Here is a 23,784-nt window from a genome sequence, read left to right on the forward strand (position 1 = left end):
ACACTTTTGACCAGTTACTCCCGCCTGCCTCCAATCCGATCCTAAAAATCTGATAAAAAAAATAGAAGGGAATTCGTCCCCATCCATCTAGGTGGATCGGATCAGAGTGCCTATAGAGTAGCCGTGACCTGTCATCCACCCGCTCCACTCTTTGTGGCCCTCGACTTGTTACCAAGTTGCTTAAGTGGCCCTCACTCTTAAAAAGGTTGGGCACCCCTGATCTAAACCATTCCATTGTAGCTCTGGCTGTATGTTTAGAGCCGTTGTCCTATTGGAAGGTGAACCTCCGGCCCATTCTCAAGTCGTTTTCAGACTCATTCTCAAGTCGTTTTCAGAGTTGATCTTCCCATCAACTCTGACCAGCTTTCCTGTCCCTACTGAAGAAAAAAATCCCTTTGATTAACTTTTTATGCACTATTTTGATTATCCTTTTATGCACTATTTTCACTGGCAACATTCTTGCTTCTGCATTAATGGACTAGATTTACAATTTTTTTATTTCTCTACACTGATGAGTCTTGCATATGTTACATAAATTGATGTACATGTTGATATATGAATAATTGATTGAGACGGCACACCAGTACTTTATTTTACATAGTATAAATTTAATAGGGAGAACAGCAAAACACTAGAAGAGTGATGGTATTTTGGCCTTACTTTTTTGTGTTACAGGAGTGCACCTAGTTTTGTACTCCTGTGATCCTTATTCAGCCATCAGAGGGCTAAAATCTTCTGTCCAGACTCAGAAAGGATCCTGACTTTAATATCAGGATCCACCCAGACGTCTGACTGGCAACTAGCTCAGCCTCTCAGCACACTGCGAGAACCTGAGCCAGATGTGCCAGTTACTTCCACAAACTGGTGATTCCATGAGTTCTGGAGGGGCAGAGAGCCGGTGACTGACAATCAACAGCTCTTTGCTCATTGCAAACCGAGAACTTAGTGATCAGTGGTCTTTGATCCCTCAGTTCTCGGTTGACTAACGCAATATCAGACTGATGCTGCATCCACCTAGGTGAGTATTGTGTTTTTTTTTGTTTTGTTTTTTAAATCCAACACTTCTCTTTTAACCACTTGACATCAGGAAAGTTTACCTCCCCTTCATGACCAGGACATTTTTTGTGATACGGCACTGCGTTACTTTAACTGACAATTGTGCAGTCATGCAATGCTGTACCCATATAAAATTGATGTAATTTATTTCCTCACAAATAGAGCTTTCTTTTGGTGGTATTTGATCACTACTGTGTGTTTTTAGTTCTTGCACTATAAACAAAAAAGATCGACAATTTTGAAAACAAAAAAAACTTTTTGCTATAAAACATATCCAATAAAAACATGTAAAAAATCTGGTACATGTTTATGGTAAAAAAAGATCCCAATAAGCGTATATTGATTGGTTTACGCAAAAATAATAGCGTCTACAATCTGAGATATATATTTTTGATTTTATTTATACTGGCGGCGGTTAGCGATTTTTAGTGGGACTGTGATATTGCGGCGGACAAACGCACACTAACTGACACTTTGCGGGAACCAGTGACACTAATACAGTGATCAGTACTAAAAATATGTACTGTCGCTGTACTAATGACACTGGCTGGGAAGGGGTTAAACATCTAGGGCTATCAAAGGCTTAACTGTGTGTGTCTAACCAGTGTTTTTTGACAGGTGTGTGTTGCTTTTACTATGGGAAGAGAGAGATTTTTTTCCCTGTTTTGCAGGGACAAAAAATCCATCCCTTCCCCCTTGTCAGAACGGAGATCTGCCTTATTTACATAGGCATATCTCTGTTCTGTGTGCTTTATCGAGGATCAACAGATACCGGCAGATATCCAGTACCTGGCACCATCAGACTGGCTTCTGCTGTGAATAATCACAGGAGAAGTGGCACGCCGGCGGCCCATGTGTGCCCCCTGTAGGCAGAACTGCAGAATCACATATATATATATATACATGATCCTGAGCAAGAGAGCCACCCTGTAGCAGTATATCTGCTATGGGGCAGTCCAGAACTGGTTAAGTAATTGTATTTTCCATTTTGTCTAGCATGTTGTAATTATTGTTACGCTGTAAAGCAATTGCATTTCCAGAAAGCATTCCCATAAAACTGTCTGCTTAATGAAGATTTAATTGATCTATAGCAATTCATTGTCTCCACATCAATACATAATCATTGGTAAAAGAAAAAATAGGATGTTTTTTGTATTGTTCATTACTGAATACAACTAAATGTATTGTCATAGCAGGTGACATTAGTGGCTTTTGTATCTAGTGGTTGTAAAACTAAATCAGCTGCACTTATTGATTATTCTTCAATATATTTCTCTTCACACTGGAGCTACCTAAATTGGTGGTGAAGTATGCTCAGTAAACCCAAATCAGCTGGTCTTGCTTATTTTTCTTAATACTAGACATTCCACAACCCGAACATCTGAATACATTTTGTACAGCCATGTGAAAAAGTAAGCACACCCCATGGCCTTTGTTATCTTTTTCAAAATTGTGCCTACAGTGACTGTGATATGCTTGAATAAGAACATAAGAAAAACAAATGTACCTTTTCGTTCACTTATTCTATATAAATATTAATAGATGCAATGGTGCATTGCAAATAAAGTATGCCTTTAGCTTTAGAAGCTTGTGCCCTTCTGGCAGAAATTACTTCTTGTAGCCTTTTTTAGCATAACTGTTCACCAGTCTTTGACATTGACTCTGTAAAATTTTTGACCACTCCTTCATGCAAAATTGCATCAGTTGCAAGATGTTTGTGGGTTTCCTTTCATGAACTGCCCCTTCAAATCTTCCTACAACATTTTATTGGTTTTCAAATCAGAGCTTTGACTACGCCACACCCTAACCCTCCATTTATTCTGTTCAAACCATTCCTTGGTGGATTTTATGATTTCCTAGGATCATTATCAGAAAAGATCCATTTCCAGTTGAACTTCACATTTTGGACAGAAGGCCTCACATTCTTCTAAAGCACTTTTTTAAGAGTGCAAGCTGCTCAGGCCCTGAAGCAAAAAAGCAAATCCAAACCATATCATTTCCAACCCCAAGCTAGAAGCTACACAGTTGGCAAGAAGTTTTTCTCCAAAATATTGTCTTCTGTTTGCTCCAAACATGTCTACGTTTGCTGTGCCCAAACAGCTCTATCTTCAGTTTCAACAGTACACTTTGTTCTAGAAAACCTGGTCTTTGCCTATGTTTTCAATGGTAAACTGTAGTCTTACTCCAGTATTTTTTTTTTAGATGGCAAAGATTTTTCCTGCCACACCTTCCATGCAGGTTACAATGGTACAATCTCCTCCTGATTGAAGATAACTGAACATTGCCATCAAATGTTGCAAGAGTTACCTGGAGATAACGCAAACAAAGTTGTGGTTGTTGGAGACTTTATTTACCCATTTGCAGGTTATTTTACTTTTAATAATTTGGAAATCTTTTTAAATCTCGACTGGATCTCAGACATTTACAGCTTTGTTTCTAAGAAACGTTGAGTGCTCTTTTGATCGTGGCATGATGACATCACAGACATGAACAGAGATAGCAAAAAGAACACCAGACCCTAGATATCCAATGTTTTCATAAGACAGGTTCCATCCGAATTCTTCGTAAGGATGTTTATAATCTGAAACATCTTATTGTAATTTCATAGATTGAAGTAGTGTAAATGTAGAGGTGTATGTACTTTCTTCACCTTACAAATCTGTATTTTTCCAAATTTAGATAATGGGAATGAGTATACAGTGTAAATTTTATGTGTCATTTGTTGAAGTGTATCAACCCTTATCTGTAGACACTTTTGAATGAAGATTTAAAGTTTGCCTGTTCAAGCATGCTAAAAACAATTAACAATTTCCATAGGGTGCACTTACTTTTTCAAATGACTGGAGTTATAGTGAGTTTTGGCATTTTGCATTTGTGCCTTGGCTTATTTTTTTCTATTGTAGTTATAAGTACTTTGTGCCGTTGCTTAACATTTACATAAAAACTTAAAGTGAACCTGTGGCCAGGTTATGGACATTCAAGTATGGTATGTTATGGGGATTCAAATATATTTGAAGTGTATGTCTAGTGAAAAACTTTTAAGTCTTGTTTTGGAAAGAGTGAGGAATGTTTAGAACTCCTGTAAGGTTTTTACTGTTACCAAGGCTATGTTAGAGAGATTTACCATTACTCACCATCACTGGTGTCACCTGGTGTGGTAAAACATGCTGTCACAACCCCCCCCCCCCCCCCCCCCATATAACTTTTTCCCCATATAAAACTGCATATATTGTCAACAGTAGTGCTGTTACTAACACCTCCTTCTTGTTGGATGGTCTCATTACACAGTAAATGTATAACAAAAAAATTCTGCACTGTAACATTTAATCATGTGTGTTGAATGTGTAGCCATATTTTGTTATTTATAATATTTTACTGTAATCAGTTCCAGTGGCAGTTATATTATACACAAATTAAGTTGTGCTAGGGTTCCCTACAATTCAGCTTAGTAAAGCTGCTGACACAATATTGCTGGAAAACAACATTATATATACAGTATGCTCAATAATTTTTTATGGGGGGGGGGGGCAGTGGTCAACCCCCAACTCCCCCCATGGGAGACAGATGGGCAGGCAGACGTTGGTTGGGAAGGCTGTTCCTCGCTCCAGGCTCCTGGCTGAACAGGCATTGCTTCTGCTCCAAGCTAAGACTCTCTGGCCAATTGGATCTCAGGACCCACTTCCTGATTGGCCAACAAGGCCACACTCACTGAGCTCACCCTTTTCTGAAGTCAATTAGAGCCTCAGGTTCTAATCACGTGCTTAAAAAAAAACATTGAAGTCCATGCGTCCGGTTTGCGCTTTAAAATAAGCTCTTAATGACTTCCATAGCTGCAGGCATTTTGGAGTAATTCATCCTCACAGGTTACAGCAGAAAGACTGAAGGTGGGTCTAGTTAATTTCTCAACAAATGGATAAGATTTCAATTTAAAAAGAATTTTAATACATCACTTTAAGAAATTTTGAATGGATTCTTAAAACCCAACTACCAAGTTTTTGTTGGTATTGGCTGCTATGTATCGCTAACTGGAACCTTGATTTGGAAACACAAAGATTGGGGATGATATACTATAGGGAAATAGGCTGTTCACTTTGCAAGGTAATTTTCCTTTATCTTAATGAATGAGGTGAAGCTCTTGTGACTTTCAACATTCACTCTTGTTAAAGCAAATATTCTGTCTTTATTTTACTTGCACCTGATTATGTTTGCTTTGCATTTTTACAACATTCATTAAAGTGGAGTTCCACACAAAAATTGAATTTTCGCTTTTTGGAATCTTCCCCCCTCTCCGGTGTCACATTTGGCACCTTTCAGGGGGGAGCAAATACCTGTCTAATACAGGTATTTTGCTCCCACTTACGGGTATCTACGCTACTTCCCGCCCCCCCCCCCTGCTGTCTTCTGGGAGACACATGGTTTCCAGGAGACAGCAGAGACCTGTGTGAACGCGCAGCACGAGTCGCACATGTGCAGTAGGGAACCAGGAAGTGAAGCAGCAAGGCTTCACTTCCCGATTCCCTTACTGAAGATGGCGGCAGCAGCACCCGAGAGCCGAGGGACAGATCGGCTTTGGGTGCCGACATCGCGGGCGCCCTGGACAGGTAAGTGTCCATATTTTAAAAGTCAGTAGCTGCAGTATTTGTAGCTGCTGACTTTAAAAAAAAAAGAAAAATCGGCGGAACTCTGCTTTAAGCTAAGATAAATTTCCCTTGCAAAATAAACATTTCATTGCAAAGTGAACAGCCTATTTGCCCTTTATAAATTAACCATATTGCATATTCTATGGGTAGTTTGTTCAAAACTTGGGGGGAAAAAACTTGAGGTAAAAAAAAAAACTTTGAAAATCTAGCATGAGATGTGTGATCCAGCTTTGTTGTTCTAGTAGTGACTGCTATATTCAATATAATTAAAGTGGTTGTAAACCCTTACAAACCACTTTGACCTACAGGTAAGCCTAGATTAAGGCTTACCTGTAGGTCCAACAAATATCTCCTAAACCTACACGGTTTAGGAGATGTATCCGAAAAGACAGGCACAGCTGTCTACGGTGAATGCGCCATAGACGGCGGCGCGCAGGCGCACTATCACCGTTAGCGGCGGCTCCCGTGCGCATGCGCGGGAGTGACGTCATCGCTGCTCCGGCGCTGTGAGTGGCCGGAGCAGCGATACCCGGAAGAAGATGGACCCTCTGGACTACAGGGGACAGCGGTGACATCGCTGGCTCCTGTGTCAGGTAAGTGACACATAATGGGCTACTATGAGATACATAGTAGCCCATTATGCTTTACCTTTGCAGGGAGACATAGAGGAAGTAAACCCATTAGGGTTTACTTCCTCTTTAACAAGTATACTAGGCAAACAACACCTCACTATGATAAGTGATGTGTATAGGTACATTAGGAATGGGGCTAACTTTACATCAAATACAGTAATTGAATAAAGAATTCCTAAGTTCCCATGGACATGTTAGATAGTTTAGATGACATTTGTACTTTCTGTGAGTGTAATGAAACACTCCCTCTTTCTGGCAGGTTGGGGATGATCCCCAAAGTAGTGTGGCATTCTAACTTTTAACCTCTCAAGGAGGAATCCTTTGTTTATTGAGGAGTAAAATTAACAGTTGGGCAACAGCCACTATAATCTTTTCTACAGTTTATTCTACATTGCTTTGACTCTGTGAGAGCAGTCACTGTCTGTTATTTTCTTTGTTCTCTAAATAGATTCTTGGCCATTACCTTTATGCAAGCAGTCACAGGTATTGAGCAATTGTAGAACCTGGTACACACTAGAAGAGCTCAGGAGGAGCCCCTGTACTAACAATCTGATATTAATACAGTGATCTTCCCTGCTGAGCTATTGTGTCCCCCCCCAGAGTACACCGGTCAGCACTCTCAGCCATTGTCAATCCACAGCCCTTTTTGGTTATGCAGAAGCTGGACGTTTGGCTGGCTTCTGTCGGACTGGCTGTCTATTGAACCAGCCGATACCCTTAAGGCTGACAAGCCTTTTTCTTTTGCACTGTATTAACTGATATTACAAGCTTTAGTGATCAGAGATGTGGACCTATATGTTTTGTGGCAGTGGGACCCTGTGCTACCTGGAAGATTGCTGGTTTACGCCAGATTTTGGAGAGACAGGCACGCTAATTGCACAGCTGTGTGCTGGGCTATTTAGTGGTGACCTGACTATGGCTCAGGGCCCCACCCAACAGATAGGAAGTCTGTGCATGGGAGTCAGGTGGACTCCCATTCCTCTGCAGGAGTCAGAGGCTGCATGGGGCAGCAAAGAGCATGCATATCTGCAGGAGGTAGATTTAGTCTGTGACAGAGCAGCAAGGAGCTGATTGTGAGTAAGCTATAAGAGAGCTTGACTCTAAGAAACTCTTTTGGTCTGAGGAGCAGACCTATGGCCTAAGCTGGAGACCTGATGCAGCCGTATGGCAAGAGAGTGTTCTGATTTTGCAAGATACAGTAATGGTGGAACCTTCTTGTGTGGGCTACTCATGTCTTTTGTGGATTTTTCCATTCTTTTAAATAAAAGTGGGCTACTATGCCCTTAAAAAATACAGTGTTGGACTGGAGCACTCATTGAAAACAGACCTACCATCTGATCACCTCAGTCTTACAGTTTCCAAGGTTCTTACCTAAGGCACCTTGAGATATATATAATCTAATTAGTTTTTTATCAAAATCTGTAAAAATATTGAACAAGTAAATGTTGAGCTGTGAGATCTCAGTGCAAGTTAAAATGATTGTAAGGAGATTTTTTTAATTGTATTTTTTAATAACAAACATATCATACTTACCTCCACTGTGCAGCTCGTTTTGCACAGAGTGGCTCCTCACATCTGATAACCCCCTCGGAGAAGTGCTTCCTCAAGGGAGTTACCTTGCGTCCGCACTCCCAACAGTGTTGCCAACCTAACAGATTGAAATTTACTGACACAACACCCAAAATTTACTGGCACAGCCAAGTTTTTACTGGCATTTCCAATTGCAAAATTACAGTTTTAAGTACAAATTTCACAATTTAGGCTACAAACGTGTACAATATGTAATTAGCAATGTGATTTAAGGTAGATAATAAGGCAAAAAACATATTTCTTATTTTATTTTCGATATAGTAAGTAGCTCAGGGACAGGACTCAGAAAGGCAAGAAATTAGAATGGGCGGCACACACATAAAATTGACTCTCACAGTGATACTGACAGCAGTGTACAGTAGTACAGATTACCAACACGGCGTGATCCCTCCAGACTCACAGTGACAATCTCTCTCCAAGCCAGGTGGTCCCTCCAGTCCAAACAGCACTGATGGTCCTGCTTCTGGCCTGCCTTGCTCCCATCCCACAGACCCACACACAAGGATCTGCCCGCTATGCTTGGCTCCCTTGCATCATAATATCACAAGGCATGTTCAGGCGCCGCCTGAACAAACTGTAGCAGGCACTTGTATGGTCTCGGCTGGCTGTGGGCCGAGCGTCACAGCCATATATTTTACTGGCAATCTTTTCTTTTTACTGGCAAGAGAAAATTGCCTGTTTTTTACTGGCTTCCAGTAAAAATACTGACAGTTGGCAACACTGGCTCCCAAGTCCAGGACTCAGCCAAGCCCACCCGGCACCTGTGTCATTGGATTTGATTGACAGCAGCGGGAGCCAAAGGCTGCGCTGCTATCAATCTATCCAATCAAGAGTCGGGAGCCTGTGAGAGAGAGACAGTGAGTCCCGACGACTGAATTAAGGGGTTCAGGTAAGTAAAACGTGGGGGAGCTAGGGGGCCGGTGACTGCCAGGTGTTTTTTCACCTTACTGCATAGGATGCAAAAAAGTGAAAAAACACAAACCTTTACAACCTCTTTAAGGCAGATAAATATTTAACTCACACATTGTTACCATACCTCTCATGCAAGCTACTGGAGACAACTCAGCAACAGCAGGCAGAAATAATATACTGTGGGGTTGATTTACTATAGCGCGAACAAATACTCTCAAAATAGCCAAACCGAGTAAATTGGCGTGAAAATGGAATTCACTATAGCCCTTGGGAAAAAATACAAAATAGAATTCACTATAGGTCACAAACAACAGAGACCATCCAAATGATTAGGCGTGCTAGAAGCACAGAAATTGCACATGGAAATAATGTTTAGAGCATTATATGATAGCCTAAATGGTTCTTAACCGCTTCCCGCCCACCCTATAGCCGAAAGATGGCTATAGAGCGGGCGCTCTCATCCGGGAGGCCGTCCCTGGACGTCCTCGTGTTTTACTTCCGCAATGCGTGCCGCCGCGGGCGCGCATCGGGGAAGTTTTGTATTTGCCGTGTCCCCCGGAGACAGGCAAACACAGATCGCTGTAAACGGCCAATCACAGTGGCCGTTTACAGCGCGATCGGCGTGTCCAATGGGAGATGATCTCATATGTAAACATATGAGATCATCTCTCAGCGCCGCTCTCCCTCCTCACACAGACAGCGTGTGAGAGGGGAGAGGTGAACGGCTGCAGCGGCCGTAAGTGAAAAAAAAAGTAAAAAAAGTGCCATCCTCCCCCAGTGCCATCCTCCCCAGTGCTACCTGCCCCCAGTGCCACCTGTTAGTGCTATCTGTCCCCAGTGCCATTTGTCCCCAGTGCCATCTGTCATCAGTGCCACATATAAGTGCCATCTGTCATCAGTGCCATGTGTCATCAGTGCCACATATTAGTGCCATCTGTCATCAGTGCCACATATTAGTGCCATCTGTCATCAGTGCCACGTATCAGTGCCATTTGTCATCAGTGCCACCTGTCAGTGTCACGTGCCCTCTGTTGTCAGTGTCACGTGTCATCAATGCCACTAATCAGTGCCATCTGTCATCAGTGTCACGTGTCATCGGTGCCACGTATAAGTGCCATCTGTCATCGGCGCCACGTATTAGTGCCACGTATTAGTGCCATCTGTCACCAGTGCCACGTATTAGTGCCGTCTGTCATCAGTGCCACGTATTAGTGCCACGTGTCATCAGTGCCACGTATAAGTGCCATCTGTCATCAGTGCCACATATTAGTGCCATCTGTCATCAGTGCCACGTGTCATCAGAGCCACGTATAAGTGCCATCTGTCATCAGTGCCACGTATAAGTGCCATCTGTCATCAGTGCCACATATTAGTGCCATCTGTCATCAGTGCCACGTGTCATCAGTGCCACGTATAAGTGTCATCATTGCCACGTATCGGTGCCATCTGTCATCAGTGTCACGTATCATTGTCCTGGTGCTCCACGGCCTTCAAAAGTGTAATAGGTAGTTAACAAGTTAGATGTGTAATTTATGCTCCTAGAACATGTGATGGCGCTCCCTGCATGTTGGGCCTCTCTATGTGGCCAGGCTGTGAAAGTCCCACACATGTGGCATTGTAATATTCAGGAGGAGTAGCAGAATTTTTTGGGGGTGTCATTTGTGGCCATGTGAGAGAAATAACCTATTACAATGACAATTTTGTGGAAAAAAATAAAAAAAATAAAAAATCTTAATTTTGCAAAGAATTGTGGGAAAAAAATGACAACATCAAAAAGCTCACCATTCCTCTTACTAAATACCTTGGAATGTCTACTTTCCAAAAAGGGGTCATTTGGGGGGTATTTGTACTTTCCTGGCTTGTTCGGGTCACTAGAAGTGAGATAGGCCACCAGTACATCAAATGTGATCAATTTTGTATGATTCACACCACAGCTTGTAGACTCTCTAACTTTCACAAAGACCAAATAATATCCACTAATTTGGGTTATTTTTACCAAAGATATGTAGCAGTATAAATTGTGGCCAAAATTTATGAAGAAAAATTAATAATTTGCATAATTTTGTCACAGAAACAAAGAAATATTTGTTTTTTCCCCCAAATTTTTGGTCTTTTTTTTTATTTATAGTGCACAAAATAAAAACCCCGGAGGTGATCAAATACCACCAAAAGAAAGCTCTATTTGTGGGAAAAAAAGGACAAAAAATTAATTTGGGTACAGTGTTGCATGACTGAGTAATTGTCATTCAAAGTGTGAGAGCACCGAAAGCTGAAAATTGGTCTGGGCAGAAAAGGGGTTTAAGTGCCCAGTAAGCAAGTGGTTAACCTCCTCGCGCCCGCCCTATAGCCGATTTACGGCCGTAGAGCAGGCGCGTTCGTTTGGGCGGTCGTCCCTGGACGGCCTGATGTTTACTTCCGCAATGCGCGCCGCCGCGGGCGCGCATCGCGGAAGTTCTGTGTTCGCCGTGTCCCCCGGGGACAGGCAAACACAGATCGCTGTAAACGGCCAATCACAGCGGCCGTTTACAGCGTGATCGGCGTGTCCAATGGGAGATGATCTCATATGTAAACATATGAGATCATCTCGCAGCGCCGCTCTCCTTCCTCGCACAGACAGTGCGAGAGGGGAGAGATGAACGGCTGCAGCGGCAGCCGTTCTGATTCCGGAAAAAAAAAAAAAAAAAAAAATGAAATAAAAAGTGCCATCCGCCCCCAGCAGTGCCATCCGCCCCCAGCAGTGCCATCCGCCCCCAGCAGTGCTATCTGCCCCAGTGCCATCCACCCCAGTGCTACCTGCCCCCAGTGCCATCCACCCCAGTGCTACCTGCCCCCAGTGCCATCCACCCCAGTGCTACCTGCCCCCAGTGCCATCCACCCCAGTGCTACCTGCCCCCAGTGCCATCCACCCCAGTGCTACCTGCCCCCAGTGCCATCCACCCCAGTGCTACCTGCCCCCAGTGCCATCCACCCCAGTGCCACCTGCCGTCAGTGCCACCTGCCCCCAGTGCCACCTGCCGTCAGTGCCACCTGCCGTCAGTGCCACCTGCCGTCAGTGCCACGTGTCATCAGTGCCACATAGTGCCATCTGTCATCAGTGCCACGTATCAGTGCCATTTGTCATCAGTGCCACCTGTCAGTGTCACGTGCCATCTGTTGTCAGTGTCACGTGTCATCAATGCCACTTATCAGTGCCATCTGTCATCAGTGTCACGCGTCATCGGTGGCATGTATTAGTGCCATCTGTCATCGGTGGCACATATTAGTGCCACGTATTAGTGCCATCTGTCATCGGTGCCACGTTTCAGTGCCACGTGTCATCAGTGCCACGTATTAGTGCCACGTGTCATCAGTGCCACGTATAAGTGCCACGCGTCATCAGTGCCACATATTAGTGCCATCTGTCATCAGTGCCACATATTAGTGCCATCTGTCATCAGTGCCACCTGTCATCATTGCCACGTATCAGTGCCATCTGTCATCAGTGTCACGTGTCATTGTCCTGGTGCTTCAAAAGTGTAATAAATAGTCAACAAGTTAGATGTGTAACTTATGTTCCTAGAACACATGATGGCGCTACCTGCATGTTGGGCCTCTCTATGTGGCCAGGCTGTGAAAAAGTCCCACACATGTGGTATTGTAATACTCAGGAGGAGTAGCAGAATTTTTTGGGGGGTGTCATTTGTGGTATACACATGCCACGTGAGAGAAATAACCTATTACAATGACAATTTTGTGGAGAAAAAAAAAAAAAATGAAAAATCTTAATTTTGCAAAGAATTGTGGGAAAAAAATGACAACATCAAAAAGCTCACTATACCTCTTACTAAATAACTTGGAATGTCTACTTTCCAAAAAGGGGTCATTTGGGGGGTATTTGTACTTTCCTGACTTGTTCGGGTCACAAGAAGCGAGATAGGCCACCAGTACATCAGATGTGATCAATTTTGTGCGATTCGCACCACAGCTTGTAGACTCTCTAACTTTCACAAAGACCAAATAATATCCACTAATTTGGGTTATTTTTACCAAAGACATGTAGCAGTATAAATTGTGACCAAAATTTATGAAGAAAAATTAATAATTTGCATAATTCTGTCACAGAAACAAAGAAATATGCGTTTTTTTTCAAAATTTTCGGTCTTTTTTCATTTATAGCGCAAAAAATAAAAACCCCAGAGGTGATCAAATACCACCAAAAGAAAGCTCTATTTGTGGGAAAAAAAGGACAAAAAATTCATTTGGGTACAGTGTTGCATGACTGAGTAATTGTCATTCAAAGTGTGAGAGCACCGAAAGCTGAAAATTGGTCTGGGCAGGAAGGTGTTTAAGTGCCCTGTAAGCAAGTGGTTAAAGAGGAAGTAAACCCTGATGGGTTTACTTCCTCTTTGATTCCCTGAAAAGATAAAGCATAATGGACTACTATGCATCGCATAGTAGTCCATTATGTGTCACTTACCTGACACAGGAGCTAGCGAAGTCACCGCTGTCCCCTGTAGTCCGGAGCATCCATCTTCTCGGTGGGTCTCGCTGCTCCGCCGCTGTCATTCGACGAAGACGCGATGACGTCACTCCCGCGCATGCGCACGGGAGCCGCCACTCGTGGCATATCGCCGTTGACAGCGGCACGCTCAGTGAACCTGCGCGCCGCTATCTACAGCGCGTGCGCCGTAGACAGCGGTGCCTGTCTTTCGGCAAATATCTCCTAAACCAGTGTATAATGCCCAACCCACACTCCACTAAGGCTGTGGTTTGATGATTGCCTTCTGTGTTTTGCATTAGGGCCCTCAAAAGTGTATTTTTGTGTGCATGGTTTCCAAATGGTGTCTTTGTCCAGTCTGACCATGTGTGATTTGTTTGTGCACTGCCTTTTTGGATTGTGTATTCATTTGGTCTGTTTTTGCTTATGATCCTGCATTTTAACTCTTTAGGAGTTTGGGGCGATGAGTTCTGATCACCAAAAAGGTTTGTCATGCTTATATTAGCTTTATTTGTATCCCTGCTTTTCTACCTTTTAGATTGTAAGCTCTTTTGAGCAGGGCCCTTCTAACTATATTTTCAAATGCTGGAGCATCACTTCCATGCCTTTTTATTTTTTCAGCCCAAGTATATTAATGTACCAAATGTTTATACTAATGTTGAAATAAAAAGTTATTTCTTTTTTGCTTTATGTTTGACTTTTGCAGACTATAAATACATATTTTATAAGTGCAAACTATTTAAATCTGTATGAAATCTAGTTGCATATGTAGCACCGACCCCGGAGGAACCACTGGTTTTCTTGGGCTTACAGTTTACCTCCTCCCAGGGCCGTCTTTAATATTGATTGGACCCTGGGCAAAACTTTTCTTGCCCCCCCCCCATGCAGTTTTGCTCTCCACATGCTCTGAGACATACAATAAATAGCAGCTAGCCTCAAAATCAGTTTACTGAATCAGATCAGGCAGCTATTGCAGTTGGTTGCCAGAAGTTACAGTCTATCATTACCGTTCACTGACTGGTTGCTAAAGGTTGCAGCACACGGCTCATTAATTGGTTGCTAGAGGTTACAGCACATGATTTCTGCTTGTTGATTGGTTGATAGAGATTACTGTGTATATGACCTCAGGGGTGCACGATATGCATATCAATGCTGCTGGCTGCCTCTATTTACATGTAAACACAGGGTTTGCAGGTGAGTCGTCTGTACACAACAATAGGGCAGAGCTGGGCAGCATTAGTAGCAGTGAGATATTGGGACACAGGATGGTACTAAAACCTTAAGGGACGAGGGAATTTAAACCAGGATAGTTGGCAAGTAGGAGACACCTGCAAAAGAAAAAAAAATAGGGATACTCATTGGAATATACATAAATAGATGCACACGAGGTAGAGCACATATCACAAAACAATATTTTATTCAGTCATGTGATCATGGCTGCAGTGCAGTTCCAAACTCGGTAGCAATTGGTAGTTTTAAATTTGTGGCTAGGCAGATTTCATATTTACAAAGGCATGTTTGCCAGTACTAGAAAGCTTTTTCATTCGCATGTTCGCCTTATTGAAGTCTTAATTGACTTAATTGGGCGTCAATAAATGCAGAGCGACCAATAATTCCCGTTCTTAGTAAATCAACCCCTGCATGTTCCAAACTTAGGGGAAACCTACTGAGCACAGGAAATATAAACAAAGTTCATGCTGACTACAACCCAGCTACAAAAACAATACTAAATTGAAAGTACAACTAAAGGCAAAACTTTTTTTTTTTTCTTTTTTTTTGCCATCTGTGTCCCATTGGGGAAGCGGTTTCACTTCCTGTCCCTTTGCCAAGACAAGAAGTATAAAGGAAATCCCTCCAAACTGAGGAAATTCCTTGTTTTCACTAGGGTCACCAGAACTAGTGTCCCCATTTGAAGATTTAGCCTCTATTACTGTTCTGGGGACAACTCAAAATATATTTCCCTTTACATTTACTTTTGGTAGTAATGATAAACGTGACATTTAGAGAGGGAGAATCTTCTGAACGGGGGCACAGACAGCAATAAAAACCTGACAGGTGTTCTTATCCCGCTCCACTCTATCCAAAACTAATACAAAAATATGTATTTAGTTAGGCCGCGTACACACGCGGGGACTGTTCGCCCAACTTTGTCCGTCAAACAGTTTCGGCAAACAGTCCGCTCAAACTTAGCATGGACGGACATGGCCACACACGACGGACGAACAGTTTGCTGAAACCGTGCGCGATGACGTGAACGGCACGTACGACGGGACGAAAAATACGACGCCCTATACACTGCATTATAACTTTCGGCGTGTAAATCCTTTCTGAGCATGCGCGGAACTTAGTTTGACGAACAAGCCTACACACGAGCGGACTGTTCGCTGAAACAAGGTTTCAGCGGACAGTTTTTCGGAAATTCCGAAAAACCTTGTTCGTCAAACTGTCCGCTGAAACTGTCCGCTGAAAGCCCACACACGAGCGGACTGTCCACCCAAACACTGTTCAGCGGACAAAGTTGGGCGAACAGTCCGCCCGTGTGTACGCGGCCTTATACTTTAACTAGGCACACTAGAGTCCATTCAGTAAATTACCTATGCAAGTGTATGAAAGGTCATTCAGAGCTCTTGGAATAGCAAACCTGTAAAATTAGTGCCGTTTAGTTCTTATCTCCACAAACTCAATTTGATATTATGTTAATGGTACACTAATGATATATGCAAACAGTTTAATTCTCTGGTGTGCATCATGAAGTTAAAGCAAAACTGGAAATGAACAAGAAAAATCAGGTTTCTGAAATCTTTGTAGAAAAAATACCACTTTAGGCCACTTTAGTAATGGAGGTAAATTCCTTCTCTGATCAACTTATGTACTCTATGTATAAATATAGACAACAAAGCTTTTACAGAATCACTAGAACCTGTCAGAGCTTTACATTTGTTAAAGTTTGATAAAATAGAAAACAAATGCTTTAGAAATAGCATGGCCAGCGTTTCTCTGTAGAGAGGGGAGAACCTTCCAGAAGAACAACCATCTCTGCAGCACTCCACCAATCAGGCCCGTATGGTAGAGTGGGCAGATGAAAGCCACTCCTCAGTACAAGGCACATGACAGCCTGCCTGGAGTTTGACATAAGGCACCTGAAATACTGTCAGACCATGAGGAACAAATTCTCTGGTTTGATGAAACAAAGATTGAACTCTTTGGCCTGAATGGCAAGCGTCATGTCTGGAGGAAACCAGACACTGCTCATCACCTGGCCAATAGCATCCCTACAGGGAAGCATGGTGGTGGCAGCATAATGCTATGGGGATGTTTTTCAGCATCAAGAACTGGGAGACTAGTCAGGAGCAAGGGAAAAATGAATGCAGCAATGTACATGAAAACCTGCTCCAGAGAGCTCTGGACCTCAGACTGGGGCGAAGGTTCATCTTCCAACAGGACAACGACCCTAAGCAAACAGCCAAGATAACAAAGGAATGGCTACGGAACAACTCTGTGAATGTCCTTGACTGGCTCAGCCAGAGCCCAGGCTTAAACCTGATTGAACATGTCTGTGGAGATCTGAAAATGGCTGTACTCCGACGCTCCCCATCCAACATGATGGAACTTGAGAGGTCCTGCAAAGAAGAAGGGGAGAAATTGCCCAAAAATAGGCATGCCAAGCTTGTAGCATCATATTCAAAAAAGACTTGAGGCTATAATTGATGCCAAAGGTGCTTCAACAAAGTATTGAGCAAAGGCTGTGAATACTTTTTTGCAAAGATTGTAAAAAATAAAACACACCAAAAAAAAAAAAAAACATTTACATAGGTTAAGGCTTCTGGAAAAATGGTAGAAAAGGCGCCAAGCAGCTTAGACCACCAAAGATTCTTCAATGTGCTAACCACCAATGGTTCATATTCATACCGCTGTCCACAAAGAATAAAAAAATAATCATAAAAATATTTTCAAAAAGAAAAAAGACAGTCATATATGGGATTTATATAAGGCCCTATTTCCAATTAAAGGGAATAATTACCTAATATTAGTATGGGTTTTACTGCCAGATTACCAAAAAGATGTCCCAACCTGGAGATAAGAAAAAAAGGAGGCATGTATAGACTAGACATGGGCGCCGTCAATAAATTTGTTTCGTTCTGTTCCGTTATGGTTCGTATTAAAATTAATTCGTACTTCGTATTTTGTGTCCGAAATTCACTTTCAATTCGTATGAAATACGAATTGTCGCTAGGTTCGATAACTTGTACGAACGTTCTTTACGATGAATTTAAAGGAAAAAATATATACCTCAATATGACAGTCGATGCTGATGGAAGTTTGGTTTTATCCGAAATACGAAATTCCGTTGAATTTCCTATCCGAACTATGAATTTTCGTTAGATGCATTCCGTTCACTTTTTTGTCCAAATTTTGTTACTACGGAAACAACATGTGACTTGGTTGACCAATCAGAGGTTTTCTTCTGCTGCTGAGGCCTACAAGGCAGGCCCGATCATGTGACTTCCCTTTGTGGGTTAGTTGGTGTAGTGGAGCAGATCACACAATTATTTGTCTGTGCATCTGAGTGAATATCTTTGCAATCCTTAATTTTTCATTGTTCATTTTAGTTTATATCTGTTGTAGTTTGCGAGGTGTATCATCTGCTAGTGTTTAGTTTCTGGTTTTATTCGTTTTTTGGTTGGAGAAATCATTTTATTTATTTATTTTATTTCTTGTTTCATTTAGTTAATATTTTGTTATTTTCTGTTGGTATAATATTTTTTTGTACATTTGGTGATTTTGGTGTTAGTTTGCTGCAATCAAAATCATATTTTTTTTTGTCTACATTTTTCTAACTTTTAAAGGAAAAATGAGCAGCAAGCCAGGCCAAAAAAGCTGAAAGAGTGCTGCTGGGAGAGGGAGAGCTATGAGCTGTGTACATGAGCAGCAGGTGGGAAGTTCTGTGTCTGTGCCCTCTGAGCTCAACTCACCTCCCATAAAGCTGAGGCGAAAGGGAGTGAAGACTGCTGGTGGTAAAGAGCCTGGCAAACAGCAGACATTTGCACATCTCCAGCTGTTCCAGGATTTACCTCCTAGAACCAGCAGCACAATTCATAGCAAAAGTGGCGCTACCACCTCTGCCACTGCTGCTGGTAGCATGCTGCCCATTGGTACCTTTTATGGAAGAGGGCAGGCCAAAGGGGTTCCCAGTGCACATACATTTGTGCAGCTAAAGCTGGAGATCCTGGCCATGCAGCAGGAAACATGTCAGGAGGCCGAGGCTCATGATGAAGTCACCACCACCATTGCTGCCAGTGCCATCACCATCAGCACTACAGGGAGCTTGGCAGTGGTCAGCAAGAAGACAGAGTTTACTGCTTCTAATGATCACTGTTCCCTTGGCAATGTAAAAGAGGTGGAAGCAGGCTTCCCTGACATTGTTGTAGATACATTTAATTTCCAGCCCTCTACCCATGTTGGCACCACCGACAGCCCAGAAAGTATCTCCCCTCAGTCCCCACTACTTTTTTCTCCTGAAAAGACCCCTGCCCAAGTGCTTTCTAAGCCTTCAGCATCAGAATGGGCCAATGCAACCATTAGGCCTCAATCCATCACAGAACCCAAAATACCTGGGATGTTCAGGTCTCTTCCTCCTGCTCCTGCCGAACCTCAGAAAGAGAGTGTGACCACTGCAGTGGAAGGGATTCCATCAGGCAGTGTCCGAGGTGGTGGCTGCCTTTCCAGCATTTGGCAGCATTTTAAAAGAATTGGTGTCGGTCAGAAGGCCAAATGCAATCACTGTGGCAGGGAGGTCAGCCTGGGCCGAGACATAGGGCATCTCAGTAATAGTGGCATGAACCAGCACATGCGTGTGTACCACCATGCAGTGCTGTTAGGGGAAAAAAGTATTATGGCCACTCCTCCAAACACCAAAAGGGGAACCAATAGTGGCACCGCCACAGCAAGCATGAGTGCCAGCACCACCAGCCAGTATAAGGCAGAAAAGAATGCTGTTACCATCCCACATTCAATCCATACCAGCCAGGCCACCCTGGAAGATTTTTGTGGCTTTCAGAATAAGGGTATGTCTCGGGCGCAGGTACATAAAATAACACGCCTGATTGGCCAGCTCATTGCAGTTGGAGGAGCACCTTTCAACATGGTGGAAGGTGAGCCCTTCAAGCAATTGATGCAGGCTGTTGCACCACAGTACAGTGTGCCATCACGTAAGACCTTCAGCCAAACTGTGGTGCCAGCCTTATACAGGTCTTGTGTCAGGGTGCACAAGGAGGAGATTGGAAGGACCTGTGGAGTGCGTGTAGTGCCCAGCATGCTTTCCTGTCCCTGACGGCACATTGGTGGCAGGCAAAGGTGTCCCATGATTTAGTTCAAACATCTGGATCCTCAGTAGTTGACAAACATGGGCACCATTCCTTCCTCCTGCACGCTGAGGTGCTTGATGAAAAGCACACAGCACAAAACATCCTGCAAGCCCTGCAGAAAATGTTGTTGCAGTGGTTTGGACAGGCAGACAGCAACTACCGGATTGGCTATGTTGTCACTGATGGAGGCAGCAACATGGTCAAGGCTGTAAGGGATGACAGCTTTGTGGGTGTGCGCTGCTCAGCCCACCTTCTCCACCAGGTGGTAACTGACAGTTTTCGGTTGGTGGAGACCATTTCTGGCGGCGATGGAAGGCTGTCCAAAGTGGTGGACTCTTGTCGGAAGATGGCTTGCCACTTCCATCGGAGTGTGAGGGACAGCCACCTCCTCAGGTTGGAACAGAGGAAGGCAGGCCTTCCAGAATACTGCCTAAAACAGGATGTGGGGACTATGTGGAATTCAACCCTAGCAATGCTGGAACAGATCCTTGAGCAGCAGAAGGCTCTCCATGCCATGGCCTGTGATCATAACATTGGCATAGGGAGACCTTTAGGCAAGGAGGACTGGGCCATAATTGGGCAGATTATAGCAGTCCTCAAACCTTTCCTCTCTGTCACAGAACACCTAAGCTGCGAGGATGCCAGCATTGGTCATGTGCTCCCACTCTTCAACCACCTTCAGGGCAAATTGGAGCTGTTCAAGTCAGCTGAGGAACCTTTGCCTGGGGGTGGCCCTCAACCTGATGTGTTGGCTCTGCTAAACACATTTCTGTTGGAGTTGGGCAGGCGCACGCAGGAGTTGACCGCCTCTTGCCCAGAACTGATGCTGGCTGCCATGTGTGACCCTCGCATCAAGGGCAAAATGGCTGTGTAGTGTAGTGCTCTGACAACATGGCGGGACAGACTAATCGACAGGGTGCGTCAGAGGGAAAGGCAGATGGTAAGGCTGGAGGATGAGGAGGAAGAAGATATTGAAGACCCCCTCTCCCATGCATCATCTAGTGAAGTGAGCAGAGCTCCAGCCAGCAGAGCATCTTCTGTCTTGGCTGAGGCACTTGACACCCTAATGGGAACCTCCAGCATAGTGCGCCCCATGAAACCCATATCAGCAAAGGAGGTTGTCATGTCCTATTTGTCAGCTCCACCAGTGCACCCCACCACAGATCCAATGTTTTTTTGGCAGGAGAAGAGCGAGGAGTGGCCTGCCCTCACAGATATTGCCAAGGAGCTACTGTCCTGCCCTCCGACAAGTGTCCAGAGTGAGCGGGTGTTTTCTGTGACAGGAAACATCCTGTCATCCCAAAGATCCCAGTTGTCCCCCCAGCTAATGGAGCAGTTAGTATTTTTGAAAATCAATTTGCCAAAGCTGGGGTACCCCTCCCTCACTCTGAACATTCCTTGAACTGACTGTCTGCAGCAGAGATGGCCATTTGGTCTTAGTAGTTGGTCCCTGTCCCTCCACACAATCCCTCCCCTCGCTTCTCACCTAGCCCTATTTGCTTGTGACATCGTCTGGGATCGATGAGAAGAGAGGAGGTGCCGCTAGGGAGGAGCGGAGAGAGAACTTATTACACACGCTTCCTGCGCTACTCTGCATGCTGGCTGGTAAACACTGTGCCCTGATGTTCCCCAATGTGCCCTGATGTTCCCCAATGTGTCCCAATGTGCTCCGATGTGCCCTGATATTCCCCAATGTGTCCCAATATGCTCCAATATGCCCTGATGTGCCCCAATGTGCTCCAATATGCCCTGATGTGCCCCAATGTGCCCTGATGTGCCCCCACCATTCTTCTCATTTACACATATGACTGCTAGAACAGATAAAAAGACATTTAGGGAAATTGATCAACATTGGAGCGAACAGAATCTGGAGCAGTTGCCCATGGCAACCAATCAGCTTCTCTTCAGTTCGTTCCCGTTAAGATTTGAAAATGAAAGAGAGAAGAAGATTGTCTGCCATGCACCGCTGGTCCAGTTTTCGCCTGCGCCATGTGCTCATTATGAGGGGCTCCCACCATCCCTCTCCTGGGGCTGTACCCCTGCTGTGCTCAGTATGTCAGCACAGCACAGGAATGGTGGAAACCGCTCATAATAAGCACAGCAGAGGTACAGCCCCAGGAGGAAGTCAGCATAGCACAGGGATGGTGGGAGTCCCTCATAATAAGCATAATGACTGAGTCGTCGATGCGACGACAACTGATCCGAAATTCGTAAACAAAAGTTCGTATTGTGTACAAAATTCGGACGTATGGCAATTCGTATTTCGGATCCTCGCGAAAGTACGAATTTAGGGAAATTCGTATGAATTTGAGATTCGTACGAAACTAATCTTGCGTGTCTAGTATAGACCACTACACGAAGACAAAGATGTTCTGCTACATCAGACAATACAAGAGTCTTACCTGAAAGTGGATTAGCATGTGGATACATCGAGTAGCCAAGTAGTGTGACCGTCCTCACCAGAAACCAGCAAGAAGCACATGTCAAAAAACTATATTTATAATGCAAACAATTAGGCAGTGTCCAGTCAGATGTCATAGTAATTAATGGGAAAACGTATATAATCCACCTTTTGGGTAAGCCTCTTGTATTGTCTGGTGTAGCAGGGCATCTTTGTCTTCAGTGTAGTAGTCAGAATATGCCTCCTTTTTTTCTTATCTCCAGGTTAGGACATCTTTTTTGCAATTTGTAAGTAAAACCCATACCGTTTTCATCTTTTGGTTGAGTTTTTATGGCTTGGGGATTTAAACATCCTGCATCAAGTGGACCTTCAAGGCTTAATTCTTTTTTGCGTATCCCTAGGTCTCCATGTCTTTGCTTGAGTATAATTGGCTTGGCAATTTTAATATCCTGCATCAAGTGAACCTTTAAGGCTATTATTCTCAGACATCCAGTAATATATTTTTTTTTTTTCAGGCTGTTCTCACAGCACATCCAGAACATTTACCATGCTGAGAAGGATGTGCTTGTATGCCTAGTGTGGTCAGTTTGAAATAGGAGAGCCGGCAAACTGGCAGGACCACCAGGAATTTCACACAAAGGAAGCAATACAAAGAGAACAGGTAATGCTGCGCTAGTGATAATAAACGTATCCAACCACTTAGTGTATCAATTCTCTTGTGCAAATATGAATGTATATATTACTTGGTTTGCATTTTAGTTGCTCGCAAGACTACCTATTAAATTTACAAAGAGAACAGGATACTTTTTAACAGTACAGTACATGGTACAACAGACATATATCAGGAATATGAAATGTTGGGGACACATATTCATTAAAGTCCCTCTTTTAAAAATCTTGTTGATATAATATGATATAAAAATTGTATTTATGAAGAAAATGAATAAAGAGTATCTAAATTAAAAAAAAATCTTGTGAATGAATATTTTTAGAGTGATGGCACTATATGAATAAATAATTTTGTTACAATTTTTCTACTTTATCTATTTTGCTATCATATTCAATTGAGAATCCTTCAGCCACTTTTCTCTCTACATAATGTGGAACCAAAATCTGCTATAGGATCACAGATTTACTGAAAGCATTGCATGCTGAGAAAGCAGGGTTTTAATCTTCAGATTAAAGCAACTTTAAATCTTGTGGGAACAAGATCTGTATATGGGGAAACAAAATAAATTATAGGCAGCAAGTGACCATAATATAACTACTTGAAAATAACATTTTTTTTTTTGTCAGAGTTCCTTTTGCTGCTGATGTTGATATATTTGAACTGAAAGGAAATCTGTCTTCCTTGTAAAACAAATTCATGAGATAGAAAACAATCATTACATCTTGCTTGGCAAATACCTTTAAAATTAATAGCTTGTAAAAAAAGGAATGCAAAATCTATAGGCAATTTGATTCTTGTTGTCAATAGCCTTTGTATATATGCAGATCTATAAGCAGAATAGAAATTAAATTCCATATCGCCTGTGCAGGATTATACAGCTTGGATTAATTTGCCTTTTTAATCTATACATTCACAATAAATTCTCAGAATTCTGATTTTAATATATTCCTTGTTAATGCTGTTTCCTGAAACTGGAGACCTGAAGGTTGCTGATAATAAGGGAGTCAGAACATATGTGTAATTAAATGTGGACAACACGGA

The sequence above is a fragment of the Lithobates pipiens genome, unplaced genomic scaffold (genome assembly GCF_037356315.1).
Source record: "Lithobates pipiens isolate NorthernLeopardFrog02 unplaced genomic scaffold, aLitPip1_a1.2 Scaffold_1, whole genome shotgun sequence".
Taxonomy (NCBI): Eukaryota; Metazoa; Chordata; class Amphibia; order Anura; family Ranidae; genus Lithobates; species Lithobates pipiens.